At 35.5% G+C, this 13420-nt stretch overlaps 1 protein-coding gene across 5 annotated transcripts in view; it reads right to left on the bottom strand.

Annotated features, from left to right (window-relative positions):
* VTI1A (vesicle transport through interaction with t-SNAREs 1A) overlaps positions 1-13420 on the bottom strand; it is a 258961-nt gene that overhangs the window by 180401 nt on the left and 65140 nt on the right. Inside the window, exon 7 of one of the 5 annotated variants that reach the window (XM_015632973.3) lies at positions 11639-13420. This exon is cut by the window's right edge and continues 1776 nt beyond it. The exons of the other annotated variants lie outside the window; for them this stretch is intronic. The gene's annotated coding sequence lies outside the window, so the exon portion shown is untranslated. Of the gene's footprint in view, positions 1-11638 lie in introns of those variants that run through there. 5 annotated transcript variants of the gene reach the window in all.

Here is a 13420-nt window from a genome sequence, read left to right as displayed (position 1 = left end):
GAAACAATGGAGTACAACTGATACACTTCTGAAATTATTTCACCCTCCTTAAGGTACTGTTCAGGTTATTACAAATTGGGTTTTTACAGAGCAACTTCTCTTGTACTCAACAGAATGTTTTGAAGTATGATGTTCAAAAACCGGTAGTGAACACGACAAGCAAAATTCCCTACGTCATGAAAAGGGGCTGAAGTGCTTTGTAACTCTTGAACAATTGGATTTGTTTTTCTAAATTAACTAATTCCTTTATGTGTTTTGAGGGACTGCCTGTCCCATCGAAGGTGGGATGTCAGAATAGAACACCATGAAAGGAAGGACTTGAGCATTAGGATAGATTTCATTCATTATCAGCAGAATTAAACAATTCACTTCTGAAGTTCTTGGAATTCATTTTGCAAAGCTCAATGCACTTTCAACTCCAGAATAAAATGTCAAAGAAACATATGTTGCATCACATAAGGAAAAAGGCTTGCTGCTTCTTTCAGGGTAAATCACTGCTTTTAGGAATGCAGAGGATTTCATAGCATCAAATGCCATCCACACAAGATCATTTCTGAATTAAGAACACAGCTATCCATATAAAAATTAGTATTTTTGGGAAAACATGGTATTACTAAACAAGCCTTTTATGAGATGGAACTACATACTTATTTGTACTTTACAGATTTGACAAAGTGTGAGCAGTGAACCCAAATATAAGTATCTTTCAGTCAATAGCACACATGAACACCTTAGGAATGTCTTGGGTTTAACAGAGGTAATTTCAGCACTTTCCAAAGGAAGAGTTTTTTGGTATTAATGCTAGATTACAAAAAACCCTAAGCAATATTTTCATTCAGATTGTGGTTTTCAAGTTGTAATTGCTTTATACAAAATCCACTCTAGTGTTATCACTCAATATCATCTTCACTGCTGTACATCTGAAGATAATTTTGCAATAAAACTTAATTGATAGAGCTTATTTTTCACTAATCTCCTAATATAGAAAAATGAAAAAGTACTAACAGTACATATTATAAGCTATGACCCTCACAGTGCAGGATATTTCTAGTTTATCAAACTAAAATAGATCCATTTTACGGCATCAAATATTTTATATACTTTAATAATGTAGAGACTTTTTCCCCAAATAGGAAGTAAATGGAAAATTCCCTTAATAAAGGAAAATGTGGAGAGTAAAAGTCATTCACAAAGAGGATAATAGAACATCTCATCTCATAACATTACTAGCTTGTGCCCCACTGACCATTAGTGCAAAATTTCAAAACATTTCAGTTATGAAAATCAGTAAGTCTGCCATCAGTGACATCTATTAAGAAGTTAAATTCAGTGATTTTATAATTATAAACTGAACTCCTTCTGATGTACTGCATAAACTGGATTCTGAACATGACTTTTAAAAATTAAAACACTGTGGGTTGTTTTATATTTCCTTCTCCTTTGGGTAAGTCAGACATGGTATCAGTCCTAAGACTTCTCATCTGTTGAGTAAACAGTTCTATTGATTACAGAGAATATCAGAAGAGAAAATGAAGCATTAGATGTTCATAGATGAGGACTGGCATTTTGAATTCATAAGGCATTTTCTTGAACTTCAGTACACCTTAAAGACAATGCTTCCAGAGCAGAAAATTCCCCAGGTGCCAGCCAGCCATTAAGACATCAGGAGAAATGTCCTGTAATCCTGAGACCTGGGGTCACGCTGAGATCCAACCACTGCAGCACCGTGTTCCTGAGCACAGTAGGTAACTTCTCTCTTGAAAAATAAATGGTCTGCAGAGTTAGGGAGCTACATTTGGTTCACAACCAACAGTTTGTCTGTTTGCCCCAGACTTTGTACCCAGCTCTGCTACAAAAATCTGCTGGAATGGACAGTTTGACACTTTGAACACCTGGGTGCTGCTCTGCGATCTTTGTAGGCTGAAATGAGATAAACCTAAACTGTAAAACTGAGATTATCTCTCCACTCCTGCAGTGTGACTTTGAACTTTCCTTCCTCCCCAAATCAGCCACTTTTCTGCACCATTTCTGTTTTGGTCTCTTGTAGAAAGATCCAAACTTATTGATTACTCAGTTATGACTCAAAACAACATAGAGAATCAAGGAGAATCCTCCTACTATTTGGGATGGCCATATAGACTTTAAGATACCACCCTTCCTGATCATTCAGGACTTCTGTACGACAGAAAAGATACTCATAATAACCACAATCATCTTCCCAGATCTGCACAGGCCTCATTTCCCTGAACCTCTGAGATAAATCTAGCTTGGTGCTGCCTTACTTTTTTTAAATTATTATTATTTTTTAAATTTAACATCAGTGTGCTTTTGTCTATCAACAGAATGAGTATAATATCATTGTTTCTGTCTCTCAAGCAGATTACATGGATGCACAAATGAAGTTCTGAGAGCCCATGGTATTAAAGAGCAAAACCACATTGTCATCAAACTGGCAAAAAAACTGGAGCAACTTCAGGTGTAAAAATGCAAGTATGGCCTTATTTTTGCATTTAAATACCTCTCATACTGTCATTTCATGATGGAAAAGTTTTTTAAACACAGTCATCAGCTTGCCAACCTCACTGCAGATGTATCAGACAGAATTAACAACTGTAAAAGGCTGAAAGTCTTGAGCTTTGTCTTCTGTGAACAAAGATATTACTCTCCAGACCAAATCAGCCTCTGCATTTTTTGGCAGACAAGTCATAACAAGGCTGAAATAATACTAAACCATTGATGAGGGTTTTAAGTTTAAATATCAAAGTGGTATATATGCAGAAGAACTGTTGACATTTGAATTTCAGCAATAGGCATTTTTTAGGCATTTCAAAATCTGTAACACCTGACATTTCAGTGCTCATATACAAAACCTGCTATGATACAAAACAACACTTCTCCACCAATACTTTGTCATTTAAAACTTTCTTCTTTGTTATATAGTCACATAGTAACATTTCAGAACATATTCATGCCTAGAAACCTGTCATCCTTATGTAAATAGGAAAAATCTGCTGTATATTAATTATGATTTTTTGTAGTGATCATTTTCAGTCTCCTTGTTTCCAGTAGTCAGTCATATTTTCTTCCCCTTTATTATTCATGTAGAAATCTTTTCTGGAATGTAAAATATAGTACTTTTATGCAATGTTTTGATGAAGCACACCAGAGAAAATGAAATGAAATGAACTGGACTACCCCAAAAAGAAAAGCAACACAGGTGAAATACAACTGTTCAGTGTATTATTTTTATGACTTATGGGAACTAACCTGTACTGCTCCTCAATTATTCCATAATGTATAATGTCTGTATCCCCAACCTTCTAACAGCTGGGATTGAAATGTTTTGACATGATGCTCTCTAGGTGGCAATACTGAAAGCATTAAAATATAGATATAAATAGGTGATAATGAACAACAAAATGTGTACCATTTTCTTGCAGTCATAGTTTGCAAATTAACAAGCTGCTATTGATTTTTCTTTGAGGTCAATAACAGCATTTATTGATCTGAGAAGTTAATACTCACTGAGGTCAATATTATATCTCAGGGGTCAACATATCTGGATTCTGACTTCTATTTCCTGTCCATATATAAATATTATATAGACAAAATGGGAAAATTTCATCTTTGGAGATAAAGCACTGTATTTGACAGGACACAGACTCCCCAAAACATTAAAACTTAAGAACAGAGTCTACCTGGATCATTTTCAGACAGCTCAGAAACACTTAAAATCTAGAAGTAGTGTCTTCATGAACTGTATTTTCAGCTCTGAACTTAACATCTCCCAAGTACAGAATGGTCATTCACTGTGCTATTTTCCCATAGCAAAAATGGCACCGCTTTAGAGACTACTCAATATCAAGGGACAGCAACATATTTTATCAAAGTACACTAAAATTCATTTAAAAATAATAGCTGAATAACACTTGTAGTGTTTCTGATTTTGGCTATTCCCCATACTTTCCAGCATGATCTCAGGGAAGATCAAGAGGAACTTTCCTGCTGCCTTCAATGAACTCTGGATTGGGCCATTGCAAAATTACATGAAATTTTCTTCTGTAGTTTGTTATTCAAGCATTCACATGTCCAAAAAAAAAACTAGAAGTGAGCAATTAGCCTCCTGATAAATTACTCTGACAAATATCAATGAAGCTGTAGCACACTTTTGGAAAAATGACACGGAAGGTAATAAATTTCAGAAATGCCAAGGTCATACAGGATTTTTTTTTGCATCTCCATTGCAACAAATGGTCAAGAGCATAACATCTCAAAAAATGGAACTTACATATAAGCTTTGTAAGGAATTGTAATTGTGTGAAGAGATATTAAACTTACAGCACAAACGAAGCACATTGTGGCAAACATTTAAATTGGCTAAAAATGATACTCCAGAACTTTAATAATATTCATCACATTTGCAGAACTTTACAATTCAGGAACTTTCTATCATTATGCAAAGTAGAAAATGTTATTTTATGCATGAATAAACTGTAACAGAAAAACCCAATAGTCCACAAATTGTACAGAACTAAAACTGTTAATACACAGACTCCTGAGCTGTGTAGTAGGAATGAGTGAAATATGGGACATCTGGCTTTTGGCACCAGGATCTTTCTTTGAGTGCTTGAGCAAGCGAAGAGTCAACACAATGTGAGACCACAGAAAGCTATTTTCATTGTTAATTCAATATTTTACCTTCCTGTATCAAAATTTTGCTTCAAATTTCATAAATTTACAAGGCAAATATTTAAAACACTAATTTATTACCAAAACATAGCAGTTCCCAGACAAAATGTACACATAATGGTGCAAATGTGCTCTGCAGAGCATTACAGATGAATAAAAGGTTCCATTACAAATGGTCTAAGTTTTTAAAATGTTTTAAGAGATATGGTCACCCAAATAACTACCCATGTGTCTAACAGGAAAATGGAGTAAAGTATTAAGCGTTGTTCTTTAAAAACATACAAAAATACATGATTGATTTAATTTAGAAGTAAAAAACTATAGTCAATCTTATTTTGAACCACGAGTTAAAATTGCTTTCTTAATTAAACATGCACTCTCTGCTTTTGCATAGCTGCTAACATGGCAATTTCCACCAAAAGAAAAGAAAAACTTTCAAACTCAGTTTTGTCCCTCGGTGGTCAGGAGGACATGCCATACTTGCATATATTTCTTTAAGAGCTACACAGGTTATGTGTATAAATATATATATATATATATTATGTGTTATAAATATTATTTGTTGTGTGACTTAATTTATTTTAGTTTTGAATTTGAAGAAACTTTCTTGGAAAAAGGAGATCACAAAGATTATTTTGTAGTTTTAATAGCTGAATAAAATAGCTTAAAAAATGTCATCAACATAGGGAAAACACCAAAGTTTATCCAAGCATATTTTACATTTACAAATGATTAATTTATTCCACAAATTTAGTGTCATTTCCATTTCTGTGCACCAGGTTTTAAGAAGCATTTGTAAATGTTTTCTCCAAAGATTAATCTTAAAATGTTAAAATTAACATTTATTCTGTTATAAATACAGTAAATACTTAATCTAGTTCATGACATATTTATAAAGTTTATGCTAGAATACTTGTATAGAAAATTTTATGGGTATGCAGTAAAAACCCCTTCCCTTAAATGATTAACATTTGAGCAATACTCTGACTTGCCATTTTAAACTCATTTGAGAAAATATCATTGTTTCTAGACTGGATTTAAAATACATCCTCCCCATAAAATTGAAAGCAGTTAATTAAAAAAAAAAAAAAAAAAAAAAAAGAAAAAAATTAATGTTGTGTTTCATTCTTAACACTTTTATACCTCATATTTCACTACTGAAAAACAGGGCACTAACAGAAAAATCACTTACATATGGAGTAAAGCAAATTTCCCAAGATGGCATTCCAGCCAATTATTACAGTAGGCAAGTGCCAAAACATTCAACACATGGATATCTTATAGCACTCAATTATAAAAATCAGATTAATACCAATCTGTAATGAAAACATAGAATTATTGCATCCCCGTGAATAACAAAAAATCAAAACAGTACTCTCATTCCAACAGTTTTGCATGTTGGCTCTAGATCCTACAAGAGAGCTAAGCAGAAGCCAAATCCCATACAAATGAACACTTAAAAACTTCAGTTTTAGACAGTCACAGACCCCATAAAATATGAAAAAATTCACCAGAGAGACCAGCCAAGTAGATGTAAGAGGTTACCTTTGCACCACGTTTTTCTTTGCAAGGTATGTGATGTAAATTGAACAACTGATTTCACAAAAATGCAAACCACAACAACTAGCAACTCCTGGTCCCTCGATTTGGAGATAAGTACACAGCTTGACCTCCCTCATGGAAACAAATTCTTATCTTGCAAACCTTTTTGGAAATGTACTGAGCAAAACAGAGAGAGGCTGTCTGGTGACCAGTGATAGATCGGCCTGAGCTGTGTCAGGAGAGGCTTGTGCTGGATATTAGAAAACGTTTCTTCACCCAGAGGGTGGCTGGGCACTGGAACAGCTCCCCAGGGCAGTGGTCACAGCACCAACCAAGCCCAACAGAGTTCAAGGAGCGCTTGGACAACGCTCTTAGGCCTGTGGTGTGATTCCTGGGGTTGTCCTGGGCAGGGCCAAGAGCTGGACTTGATGAACTCTATGATTCTTATGGATCCCTTCCAACTCGGCATTTTCTATGGTTCTGATTCTTTCCCAGCACACACAATGTGTCAATCAATGTGCATGTGCCCACACACACTTGCAATTTAATATGTAAATATTTATGCTCTGCCAATAACTGGGCATGTTTATAACCATGACAATTTATTACATTTGTTATGATTAGGCCAGGGGTATAAAATTCCGTATCAAAATTTACATTTACATTTTTGGAGGTAGTGAAATATGATGAGGTAAAGAGAAAATGCAGAAAAATAACTCCAACGTGACAGACAGCTGATACTTGGAATTAGGAGGAAGGAAAAGGTTTGCAAAATATGGAAGGGACACAAAATCACAGAAAAAAACAAAAAGGTTCTCTTGAACCAAAAAAGATACAGAGAAGCAAGAATGTACAGATGGGCATAAGTGGCCTGTGACTGATGTAAAATAGTAAATTTGTATTCTCAAAACCATGAACTACAATTCTGTTGGTCTACAGTTCCTCACAACAGCTAGTAGCCAGTACCCAGAAGTAGTTTCTCAAAACAAAACTGTAACAGCTCAAAGAAAATCACAGAGCTAGTTATTCTGCTAGTTCAGAGGGATGAGTGGTACTGCAGATCAGCAGCTCCACTCACAACGACAGCATGAAACCAAGCCAGTCAGTAAACAGCCTCCAACATGGAACTCCTGAGTCTGTTTTGATTTAAAAATAGAGACTTGGGTGGTCAGCAGTACTTGCACAAATTAAAGGTTATGTCCTCATCTGATACACATTACACAAGCTGACATTTCAACTGTAACTGGACTAAGGTTCCATAATATTCAGCACTTCTCAAACCTGACTGCTTGCTCACGCAACACATGGATAATTTTTGGACCAAAAATGTCAGTAATTACAGGAGAAAATAAACTCTATAAGCAGTTTAATAAAATCATTATCATAAAGTAGTATGGTGTGACTTGAACTGTATGAAGAAATACCTAGATAAGGTACTCTTCCATCATTCCAAACCGTGACAGAATGATGTTTTCCAACTCTGTGCTTGTACATCCTGGTTCAGGACAGCAATTTGGGCTTCTCCTCCCTGCCCCTCTACTTCCACAAAAAACAAGCAAACTCCCCCCCCCCCAAAAAAAAACCCCAAAAAACCTCCCCCAAAAACCAAACAAAAACAAACAAAACCAAAAAAAGGGATTTGTATAACTGTAACTCTGTAACTCTTCAGTCCTAGGATGTAAAAGGGCAAAACACTGTGCTTGAAAGAGGTCCTTCCATGAAAACCCTTTTGATATTGGCTTTACCTAGAAAAGCATGCTCAGTACAGATATATTTTTTAATGTTAAACTTCATTCTTTAGTACATTTGGAGGAAAACAATCTCAGCCTGTCAGGAAGCAGTGGTAGAAAGCCTCAAACAAGAAATATAAAAAGATCCCCAAAACACAGGTGAGCTTTGTCAAGTCTAAGCTCATCAACTTTTCTTCTTGATGTAAGTTGTAATATAAAAAGTCTTTGCCAAGCAAGACCTTATGCTGTGTAAATTCAGCCATGTCCATGTAGCAAAAAAATCTATTAAAAACTATTGAAAATCAGATTGTTTACTTAAATACCAGAAATTCCAATTCACCAATCTGTTTTTTTAACTAAATATACAGCTGATGTTCTGTGGAGAATGAACTCACCAAATGAAGTCATTAAATTAGCAACATAATAATATATTTGAAGGTGAAAAGGTGGACTTGTAATTCCATTCAGCTGTGCTCTTTCAAAAGTTGCAACAGACTGACTGTCCCTGCCAAGACAGTATCACTTGGAATCAATTCCTTTCACTTGGTGAAAGTTCAAAAAGAGTGCTAGTGGTATACTAGGATGGGAGGGTGAGAATAAATCATAAATAAATGGGAAAAGTGTTTAGGGACAATATATCAGAATTTGAGTTCTACCCATTAAAGATTAACCAGCAGTTCCCAACTATCTGAAACTTTTTGGACAAGTTTTCTACAACTTGTTTTCCTCAGGGAAAATATGCAGCCTGATCAAGAGATCTTCTCAGGCCTATACAAATTGAACATTTACTTGCTATAGGCTTGACTTGACATTTTTTGTCCACCTGTTGAAATGGGTTTTCTGGACAAGCTATGTTAGATGAAATTCTGACATATGTTGGAGACACCTAAGCACAGTGGCTGAGAGTGTTAACAGATAAGGAAAGAGAATATAAATATAAATATATATATGGAGGACAGACAACTGCTGGCTTTTTCCATTATCTCTTTCTCAAACCAAGGTAGTTTGGACAGTTTACTCACACTGCTAGCAACAACAGATACTGCTCATTTATCTTTTCATTTTTATCCTTCTTTCTTTTATTTGCCTTACCTGCTCAGAACCAGACAACAAACCCTGAAATGTTATCACAGAGGGGAAAGCTCCCTGAGGCTAAATAATTTCAAAATTGAAAGAAGCAGGTAGTGTAAGTTCAGACCAAAAAATAACCATATACCTTGACTTGAAATCCTCACATTCTTGTTAGGACAAAAAAGTCTTCAAAAACATTACTACAGACTTAGGAATAAGCTACAATGAATACTTTCATCAATAAACACCATCTTATATGAATAAATACATTAAAGAAAGAGGGTCAGCATGAAAAAAATTTATGCTGAAATACCTTTTTATCTGATTCAGTTAGAGGTTATTTCCTATACAACAGTCCACACAGTAGAGGTGGTCGAATAGAGGGCCTGTAAAATATTGCTTTAATGTTATCTTCTGAGTTCAGCTTATAATTCAGATATTACTATTATTCACAGGTATTCTATGACAAATGCAAGGTACTTGTGAAAACATACACAGATTTTAGCCTGTGTGATTATTTCTCTGGCATACACATGGGAAGTACTTAAAGTTTCTGATAACTGAAAAAAAAAAAAATTTTCATCATTCTAGCATGGAATAAAAAATCACATAACTATGCTTCTATTACATATAATAACACATCTTTATAAGGTTATTGCAATATTTGCTCATCCAAAAATCAGTCTTAAGAAACTTCAACCAGATGTGAGTTCCTAACAAGACTGAAGGTGTCCCATGATGTGTGGCATGATAATGAATTTCTGCACATGTAAAATAATCTGTAAAATAGATGGCAAAATGGGCAAATTTGGATCACTATTTTTTCCTAACTTAGCCAATCTGTACTACTGAATAGATTTGACATTCCTTATTTTCTGCATTAATGATATAATCCCAAATCTACTGAGGTGAAAGGCAAGCCCTTTTTTATTGGCAATCCAGCTGAAAGGTGCAGAGTACCTAAAGATAATCTTTTAACAGTAAGGTCTTACAACCCTATAAAGTATGTTTTTGCATATTGCTTCAAAAAAAGTAGTTGTAAAGGGGTTTTTTGGTAGCAGTTTTGGTAGGACAGTACTCCGAAAATTAATGAAAATACACAATTTCCTTACTTTATGGTAAGTACTTTATGTATTTAAAAATAAAAGAAAATACTAAAATAATCTATATCCTGCATTTGAAACAACACAGGGAAAAGCAGAGGACCATGGAGCTGAGGGAACAGACTTTGAATACCACTAGACAGTGCCGAGTGAGCAACTGGATAAACTTTTCATGACCACAAAGATGCAAGGCCCACACTGCTGCTGAATCAAATCCTTAAGATGAAACACAGAGCTAAGGAAAATTGGGATGGTGCCAGAATTTGAATTAACATTCAGAGCAATATCTGAATACAGAGGAAGGGTATTAAGGAGCTAGAATTGAGAAGGTCAGAGCTGGGAAGGATGGTGGGAGCGAGGGCCAGCAGGGAGGAGGTGGCAATAGGAAGCTGTAGGGAGCAGCTCAGTGACTGCACAAGCGAGGAACCAGCAGGAAATATTCCAACTGAAGGTGTAAAAAACCCTTCCCTGGTATCAACAACTGCATGGTAAAACACTAAGGAATGGAAACTGAGTAGTTTGGTCCTTCCATGCCCTCTGAATGCTGCTTCTGACTGTTTATTACAAGGCAGCAGCACAACCCAAACATGATTCTCCCCCATGACCGTGCAGCTGTGATACTCCTGAGGCCTGACATCCCCAGAAACAAAAATCTCTCCCTATTTCCTCCTCCTCACCACTTTAAAGCCCAGACTGTGAAGAAGGGCACAGGGCTTAGAGATGTAGGAATGCAATATGCCACTTCAAAATGAATTTCTGAAACAATAAACAGATTTTAATAGAAATCAGCCAGAAAAGAAAAAAAAAATTATATATGAAACATGAAATACTGCTGCTAGCAGAAGAAACAGGGATCATGAAAAAGCTCTCTCTGATGGTGGCTGGAAACTGCATAAAAACTCATTTCACTGTAGAAACTTTGGATTAAGATTTCAGTAGAAAGATGTTCTGGCATATCAAAGAAACACCTGAGGAGGAGATATTGGTATATGCTCCAGAACTCAGAAGCCCTCTTTCTCTAATGAAAGGTTTTACACATAGTATTCACATATACATGTATGAATAATTCATTAGAGATGAAATAGGTAGATATTAAGTGTAAATATCTGGGACATGATAGCATTTTTTATTTAAAGCAAGGGGCACTAAAAGCAAGGTCCTGATTTTCAAAACTTGGTTTCCATTTTCATACTCCTAGTTATTTGGAGCTCAAATGTAATCAGAAATGCATGCACCTGAAGTCAGAACAGGGGTGTGAAGGTCCAAGAGATATTAACTAATTCAAGTAAATTATTAAGCATACAAAATTACAACACAGGAGAAACAGCAACCATTCCAATAGTCTAATGTAGCCCTATATGTATGAACATTAGGATTTATTATTTTGTTAAATTAACATTGGACATTAGAGCCATTTAGAGTTTTTCTAAGCTGAGAAAACACTTCTTAATTCCATTGTACTTGTGAACACCAGTTTTTGCTCCAGTAATGGAATGGAAACAGTTTAGTCAATATACTTCTTTTAATTTTAATGGTTTCACATATACTATGACAGTTCTGGTGTGCATCTCATTTATGACACCTGACCACCACAACCACCCCAGGTTGTGAAAAATGGAGGGAGAAGGTCCTTCAGGGCCTTGGGGATTCAGATTGGTCCATCAGTAAAGGAATGAGAAATCCAAATCTGTGACATGCTGCTGTGGACTTGTACATCAAATTCCACTACTTGTATCTGTCAGGACACCTCCTGGAGTTAAAACAGTTCTCTTTTCATGCTGAAGTCACTGAATTTGAAGACTCTTGACTTCAGAAGCACCTTATAAACATTTGTTAATACACTTCCACTGTTCACTGCACTTTCACTCAGTGCTGCACCCAGGTAAGACAATAACTAATATTATTTCATACAGAAGCAAGCACACATCCTTGTCTAAAGAGATTCCTATTTGCTTTCCAGCAAGTAGGCTGACAATGTTTTGAGGTGGGTCTGACTATCTGCCACCAAAACATTAGATTACATTATGTATTTATGGCTCAGTCCAGAAAAGGAGGTTTGACTGTAGTGCATTATATCAGGTGTAAGTCACTGAAATTTGCTTGGATCCCGTAGTAACCAGAATTACTTATGTCACACAAGGATGGAAAATAAGCTGTTGTGTCTCTGCTGAGACATATTTCTCCTTTAACTGTTTGTAAATTCCTGAGATTTCCAGTGAGTAAGGAGGATTAAAAAAAAATAATAGTTTTAAGCAACCTCAACTCAAGTTTCAGAATGATTTTCTGTATACTGAACAGGAGACTTATTCTTCTTTTGATTTCTTTACTTCTAAAACACCATGTTTACATGCTACAAAAGTGGTATAAAAATAAAAGCCAGGACAAAATTTTAAAGATTAAGTACAAAGAATAGATATATTATCCATAAACTCTTCTTAGCACAGATACTTCAGAGAGATTCAGAGCCACAGCATAATATCCAATAATCATCACTCATAGAGGCAAGCTCAACACTTCTCAAATTACATGCACTGAAATCAACACAAATATCTAAAGGTGATGAAGGAAAAAAAGTAAATACTTGAAACATAGTTTTCCCCTGGCATCCTGGACAGTGTTCAATGGTTGGATCTTTTTCTCTCTCTCTTACATGGTCCTGAGACAAGGTGAAATTCTACATTATATAAACACCATGGTTTATTTTCCTGGAAAATATCTGGCAGTTGAGAAGAACTTAGTGAAAGCAACTCAACTGCAGTGTACAATGGTCCTCTACAACAGGGTGTGCTCTTCTCCTTGTCAGTGTTTTACATTTCTGTGCCAATTTTATCACTGAAGATCAATGAACCATTTAAAACTATTCTACATTCAAAATATTTCTGCCTGAGCAAACATATCTAAGACCCAACAAAGAAGGGTATGCCTTATTGTGCTACACTCTGGAGACAAAATAAGGAAGTTCTAGAATTAATTTTAGTACTAATTTTAATTTTAGTGGAAATCTGAACATGGGGAATAGAATTAGGCCCCCTCAAAACCAGGAAGCATTTTGTGACTAATCAGGATATTAATTAGGTGAGCTCTCTTTCTGACTGAAAACAGCAATTTTCATGTATTTTTAAAATCCTTCTCATATTCTGAGGATATATGGTCAGACTAAGTGGCCTGAAATTAAGAAAATTGAGTTGCAGAGTGGTGTTGGAAATGCCTACTTACTAGGCTGTAAACTTGTATCTTTTTTACAAGCAAAGCAGATTATAACATAAAACCCGGAAAATAACAAGA

The sequence above is a fragment of the Parus major genome, chromosome 6 (assembly GCF_001522545.3).
Source record: "Parus major isolate Abel chromosome 6, Parus_major1.1, whole genome shotgun sequence".
In the NCBI taxonomy this organism is placed as follows: domain Eukaryota; kingdom Metazoa; phylum Chordata; class Aves; order Passeriformes; family Paridae; genus Parus; species Parus major.
The sequence above is the reverse complement of the archived record's forward strand: the minus strand, read 5'-3'. Positions and strand labels throughout refer to the sequence as shown.